General features: G+C 43.8%; 1 protein-coding gene across 4 annotated transcripts in view; it reads right to left on the reverse strand.

Annotated features, from left to right (window-relative positions):
* GUCY1A1 (guanylate cyclase 1 soluble subunit alpha 1) overlaps positions 1-6657 on the reverse strand; it is a 45123-nt gene extending 38466 nt beyond the window's left edge. Inside the window, exons 1-2 of one of the 4 annotated variants that reach the window (XM_084884315.1) lie at positions 6016-6657; positions 5506-5583 (exon numbers count right to left, since the gene is read on the reverse strand). The gene's annotated coding sequence lies outside the window, so the exon portion shown is untranslated. Of the gene's footprint in view, positions 1-4932; positions 5231-5505; positions 5825-6015 lie in introns of those variants that run through there. The other 3 variants (XM_084884313.1, XM_084884314.1, XM_084884316.1) reach the window with 3 other exon arrangements.
* Between the last annotated feature and the right edge of the window lie 410 nt (positions 6658-7067).

Genomic DNA, 7067 nt, shown 5'->3' on the forward strand with positions numbered 1-7067 from the left:
AGTTCCAGACTTGATTCCCAAACTATGGAATGTGAGCACTTACAATGAGAAGTGTCATTACCTACAAGCTCGTGTTGTTTCCTCTTTGTTTTAATAAGGTTAGTTGATATCTATTCTGCAGAAAGTAGAAATGCATTTCAGCAAGGAATTCGACCAAGTGTGTGAGAGAATACTCCGGGGCCACACAAAGGAATGTAAACTCTGAGGAAACAGAGTTACTTGACTATATAACTGGTTGAACAGCCTTATAAAAGGGATTGATTCATGGACTCTTGAAAAGCAAGAGGAAAGTGGCCAGGATCATGCCCAAAGTCCTTTCATGTCAGCATTCTACACATTTACTCAGAAGAAGCTATTAATTACTTCCTGACCAAATCTGTTAAGGCCTCCACATTGGGAAGAATTGCTAACCTGTATCATAGACTTAGAATCCAAAAATAGCTTGACCTTCCAAAACAATGGACTGACTAAAGGTAAAGGTTAAATTTAATTGCAGTATTTTTAAAAATCCCAAATCCAGTGGCCAGTGTACAATTGTGAAGAAGTACATTTGCACAAGAAGAAGCAGAAAAGATGCATAATTAAACTGCAGTATGAGTGCAAAGGACGAATGAGACTCTCAAACCTTGCCAGTTCAGGATGAGTTGAGGGAACTGAATACTACCAAAGGGACTAGAAGAGCTGTCACCTATGAAAGCATTTTGTATGGGTATTCTACGAGGTAAAAATTGGGATATAAATTGATAGAGACAAATAGTATAGTTCAATGTAAGAAAAGGGTTCTTAGGCTAAAAGCAGAAGAAATAGAGACATGCCTCCTACATTGAAGATCAATCGTGATAGCTTGCCTACATTAATCTTCATATTCTCTATGAATTCAGAAATAACTTTACCTACTAAGGAAGAAAAGAGTAAGGATAATTTGAGTGGACTTTTAAACCTGGAAAAATCTGGAACATGTACTATAGAGATTTTCATATGAAATTATCTAAGAAAGAATCAGATTCCAAGGGCTGTTAACCATCCCTTTAACTGAATCAGATTAGAGTGAATCAGGTTCTAGGGGCTGGCGATTTGAGGGTTGGAGCAGAGTTGACATTGCTGAGACCGTTGTGATAAGTAAAAAGAGAAATATGAGAAGATTAAGGGTAGCCAAAGAAAAATAATGGAAGCAGATGGTGTCAGATAACGGCGAGTGAGTTGAATTATTGGACAGATAGGCGATTGTGGTCAGAAGGAGAATATGAGATTCTCAGCTTTTTCAGCTGCGGTCATTCTGAGTGACAGGAAGGCCTAGGTGGCTGAATACCAGTGGATTCCTGAAGGGAAGGGTAGCAGGTTAAGGTCCTGTGAGAGCCAAACACACAGATGTTCAATGAAATCCTGAAAAATTCCAGCTGACTAAAGTGAAGAAAGAAAAACCTCCATTGTTTTAGATTCCTAAGGAAAGTGGAATGCTCAGGCCATTAAGCATTGGTAATCGGGACAGGATAGATAACATTAATGAAGGCTGTAAACTTAGAAAGGCAATGGGTAATTGGGCAATGGTGAGAGAAATACAGTTTACAAGCAGTTCTGAATAGGCTGCAAGGCATCTCTGAGAGAAAAACCATAATATTCCATGTAGGGTCATTGCAAAATGAACATCATTCTTTAAATTGCATTCTTAAATAGACCGACCTATAGGATCAAGGCATAAAAACAAAACAACTTAATTTAATAATTACAAGAATCACGCAATTACACTTATTAGACACTTCCTATGTGTCAGGCACTGAGGCTAATGATGAATATACTGAGGGAGGCTGGGGTTCAGTAAGGTACAGACACTTAAGTATTTTTAATGCAACGCAGCATAGCGAAAGGGAATATGCAGGTTAGGTCAGACCTGGAAATAATTTCAGGATTAAGATGCTTTCCTCGATCTACCCAACCTTCTCTCCCCAGGTGTTCACTCCCCAGGCCATTGTCTTCTGTTGGCCTCTTGCTAATTCCTACTTCGGTGAGAAGAAAGAGGTGGTGTGTGAGCTAATTAATTTGAGTTGCCTTTGATTTTCTGAAAGAGAGGGTTCGTTTTAATAAAAGATTATTAATGGACAGAAAGCATTCCAGGTTGGTGAAGTTAGTAATTACGAGTACTAAGAATCACATAAGTCACATATTTATGGTAAGGGCTGGGAGGGGGGGGGGGCGCGGATGGCGGGTGCGCCATGACCCAGAGACCCCAGAGTTTTATAATGTATAATAGTCTACAGCTCTTCACTCCTTGCAAATAATTCTATCCATAGGAAGATAAAACCTATTGGCCTGAAACCAGGAGAGAGAGAAAAAAAAAAATGGAATAGGTCAGAGACTTCCATCAGATACTTATAAACTGTTTGAGAGAAACAGAAGCAAATGTGATTCAGAGTAGCCAAAAAATCACTCCAAGCCAAACTAAGTCAACTACTCTACGGGCAACTGTGTTCATCTAAAGACCTAAAAATTGCCAAAACCTCTTCTTGCATCAAGTCAAAATGAACATATCCAAAACAAAGCTGTTGGACAGGCACCTAATCAATACTTACTGAATAAATCTAGATGGTCTAGACTCTAGAGACTAATAAGCATTGACATTATTGATAATTTAGAATTAAAATTATCAATTTCTACAACTATGCAGAAAGGTAATAAATAGTAATGTTTAAAGAAGTTGCTTGGGTAAATATTTATAATTTAAGTGATAGAAAAATCAGTACTATACAAGTTATATATCCTAGCAGATAAAAGAAAAGCATAGAAACTTTCTGGGAAATCTGACATACAGAAACTATTCTGAATAAATAATTTCCTCCAAAATTTTATCCCATCAGTAACATACTTTTTGGCTTGGAATTTTCAAATATTGCTTTAAACCTCCATTTCTCTTTTCCTGGAGAGATAAGTTCTTAAGGCTACTTTGATTTTTTATCTATTTTAGAAAAAGTTTAAATTGAACGTTGTGGGTATAGCTGTTGTTTAAAATTAGCTTGTAAAAATGTCAGTATTCTCCTCCCTATACTCACATTAATTGTTGGGAAATGCAGCCTACAAGTGTAAATATAGAATTTAATTTTTCTTGTATGGTTTCAGACAAATTAAAAAAAGCAATGCTAAATAAAGATTTTTTTTTTTTGCCTGAAAATGTCTATGACAAAACTGTTGACCTTTAGTCATATAATATTTTATTGGCATAGTTATAATGTAAATTAATTTTAGTTATTGCTTTTTTTAGTTTTTAGCACAAGGTAATGTTAACTAAAACAGGTTTCAAAATAACCCCTTAAAGCAAGATCATTTAATAAGCCATAGTCATAAGAAATATTAATACTAAGCATTGGAAGTTTTCCACATTTCTTTTTCCTGTGGCATTGCCAGGTATAAGCAAAATATCTTTACATTTCCTTCCGCCTTCTGTGAATGGCATTTGTCTTAGACCAGTCATTTTCTCCCTGGACATCTAGAAGCAGGGTCTATAAGGGGCTCTTTGCATTTATACCCTATGAAACACGATAGCAAGCGTAAGTACTTTATACTTTTGTTGAGTTTCAAAGAGAGAAATATAATTGTATTTCTATGTCATACATCAGACTAGAAAGAGATCTTACAAGAAGAAACAGAAGATACCCATTTATTCATTTAAGTTTCTACTAAGTAAATTGCACCCACCTAAGTTTCCTATCTGACACATTTAAAATCATACAGGTGGGTCTATTTTCAATGACAAGTCTCATTATTGTAACACTATTTATTCTAGAATTTTTCCTGCTCTCTGCCAGAAGGCTTTGTGTAGGAAGCTTGTTGTTTTGACAAGGAAAAGTGTACCTTATAAGTTTTAACTTTATGGTTCTTGTTTTTCTATGGAGTCACAGACCTCTGGCTATCGAAGGGTTCTGAACTATTTCCCTAAAAATGCAGCAACTCAGATGTGTGAATGCAATTTCAGGGACCGATATCAGGGCTCCTGGAAGCACAGCCTCAGAACGAGCTGTTTGGTAACTGAATGGAACACAGACCACACAGACAACCTCCTCTGAAAAGCAGTCAAGTTATACAGCTTTTTGACCAATAAGGTTTGCTTTGGAATTTTAGACATTCGTATTGTCTTTACATCATCAATGGTTCTGACCACTCTTCATAGTATACTACCTGAAATACCACAGCTGAAGGAAAAAAATTTAACCATATTAGGAAAAGCAACAGATTAATTGTATCTTATGAACGAAGATATTAAATCTGTATCTATCATCAAGTGCTTCAAAATCTTCTATATATGTAACCAGAGGGTTAACTATTTTCTAACCAAGACTAGTTCTAATAAGTAGGTGGGAATTTAATGAAATCACCATCAGAGAACTAACCCTGAGAAAACCACTAATGATATGTTATAAATGAAGCTCTACTTTAATATATGTAGTTTCATTTATATTTATATACATATATATGAAATGTACAACCTTCTGGTTTACTTCAGAAGAATTTAACTGCTTATCAAGTGCAAAATGAAGGATCAATTGTGAAAACAAGTGAGGGGGGGGGGAAAGGCTCATGAATGCAAACCCGGAAAGAAACCACATGACCCCATTGCTTCCTAGCCCCTGACACCCATGTCACAGGGCGGCTGCTCAGCTCACGGATGACAGGCTCCAGGCACAGCCCTCCTGAGGGGCAGAGGCGGTGGTGACCCCTGGGGCACTGTTTCCCCAAGTGGGGCAGGCACAAAGACAACAGAAATTAGACTGCCATGCAGTAATTAACACATGGGCGCGCGCGCGCGCACACACACACACACACACACACACACACACACACACCAGGCACATAGGCACACACACACGCACGCACATCATGTACACACGCACACACAGAGGCGCACACACACACACACACACACACACACACACACACACTTACTCTTCAGTGGAGCCCCTGGAGCAGCCCCACTGCAAGTTTCGCGGCTGCTTCCCAGGAGCAGTCCTCAGATTGTAGCCGCTGGCTCAGGGAGGGCGAAAGGCTCCCCACGCCGGAGCGGAGCGCGCGGGACGGAGTTGCAGGGACGCCCAGGCTCCAGGTCCCGGCCCCTTGGCGGCCCCAGCCCGCCCTCCCAGCTCGCCCTCCCGGGAGCCCGGGGCCGTGGCGCCGCGGGGCTGGAGGCTGAGCGCCCAGGCCGTGGGAGAGGGCGGCCCGGCGCCCCGGGTTCCCACGGCCCCGCGGCGCTGGCGCAGCTCCGTCCGCCCCGGTCCTTCGGGCGCCCTAGGTCCCCCGGGCCCTCAGCCGGGCTCCTGGGCGCCGCTCCTTTGTCCCCTCGCTCCTTCCCAGCGTGGGAACCGGCCTCTGACCCCCACCCCCCGGGACTGGGCAGGTGGGAGCACCCAGTAGGCTTCCCGGATGGGGAGGAGGGGGGAGGACGAGCCCAGGCCGGGGCCCGGGGGCAGCGCCCGGCCCTCCGTGGAGCCCGGCCCTCGCGGCCGCGCAGGGACCACTTACTCGGTGGCCTCGCTGAGCTCCGGGCTGCGTTTCCGGATGGATCGCCAGCTGCTCCGGGGCGCGCCTGGCCAGCCCGCGCTGCCAACGCGGAGAGGGAGCGGGTGTCAGCGGGGGCGGGACCCCAGGTGGCACCTGCCGGTCCCCGCGGGAGTGCACCCACCGCACCCGCGGCCACAGCGCTCACGCCCCTGTCTCCCTGCTCAACAGGCTGGGCGGGACGCGCGCCTCTCGCACCCGCTTCCCATTCAAGCGTTCGGGTAGCGGTCTCTCCCTGTATCTCGTGTCTCTCTCTCTCTCTCTCTCTCTCTCTCTCTCTCTCTCTCTCTCTCTCTCTCTCTCTCTCTCTCTCTCTCTCTCTCTCTCTCTCTCTCTCTCTCTCTCTCTCTCTCTCTCGGATGATCCCAAAAGATCCCCGGCAGTTCCTTTCCCCACGGCCCTGGACTTGTGTTCGGAACCCCTCCCCTTCTCTGCACGGAAAAGCTGAAAAAGAAAGTAGCGGCTAAAACGCACCATGGCGAGGTCACTCGGGGTCCTTGGGCTGTGCTGCGGGCGGGCGGCGCTCCCTCTGCGCGCAGGTGGAGGTCGCTGGGGGCGGCTCCCCGGCTGCTGCCTGCTCCTGGCCTCAGGTCTACCTCGGGGATCCTGTAGGTCCTACACTGTAGGAGATCAGCATAGACATCTGCTTGTGGAAAACCACCTCTGGGCTGAAGTCCCACCCACTACAACCAGACTAGGGCTGGGGAACTGACTCCTGGACCCTGCAGCTACCCAATGGCCATCCCAACAGCTACTCTGTGGAGACAAAGGCCAGGGGACAGGACAAAAAGAAGAGGGAAAAAAAGGGAAGGAGGGGACTCAAGAAAAATTTGGCCTACTTAAAAAAAAATAAAAGATCTTCTCCACTACGCTCTGGTCCAGAAAAACTGGGGTTTACCACAGTTAAACATTCCAACACTTCTGCAGCGAAGTTGACGTCCGCAGGGATGGTTTTCTTGTCCTGGTTTCCAGGTTTCAAGCCCATCTTCTCTTGCCAGCGCAGTTCAGTGGTTGCAGATATTTACATCTGTCCAGTAAGGTCCTGATTCTGCTTGGTTTCATATATATAGTTCTATTTGGTGGTGGTGGTGGGGAAGGTGAAGGCTACACGTGTGGTGTGTATTGCAGCACAGAAAAATAAGTTCTGATACAGTGTTTGAGGTCATCTTTCTGACTAAAAAAAATCTCATTGTGTGGTTTCATTGTGAATTCACAATTAATCATGATTATGTGATCTTTCTGCAAACTCAGGAACTCTAAGACAAATTGTTCGTGGTTATCTCCAATTCTTATATTTCTCCCCAAACTTACCACACAATCTGATCTCATTTTAGACTTTTCACATTTGCAATTTTTCTCCTATTTTTTTGCCTACCATCTTCTCATAACAAGTATCAGTCAGAATAAGTAAAGAAAAAAAAACATTTAAATATTTTTTTAAAAAAAACATTTAAATAAACTTTGCCACCTCTGAAACCTGCTTTTCCTCAACTCCCAGCCCATCCACCTATGGTAATCTCGAGTCA

The sequence above is a fragment of the Pipistrellus hanaki genome, assembly GCF_964339955.1.
Source record: "Pipistrellus hanaki genome assembly, chromosome: 5".
NCBI classification, from domain to species: Eukaryota; Metazoa; Chordata; class Mammalia; order Chiroptera; family Vespertilionidae; genus Pipistrellus; species Pipistrellus hanaki.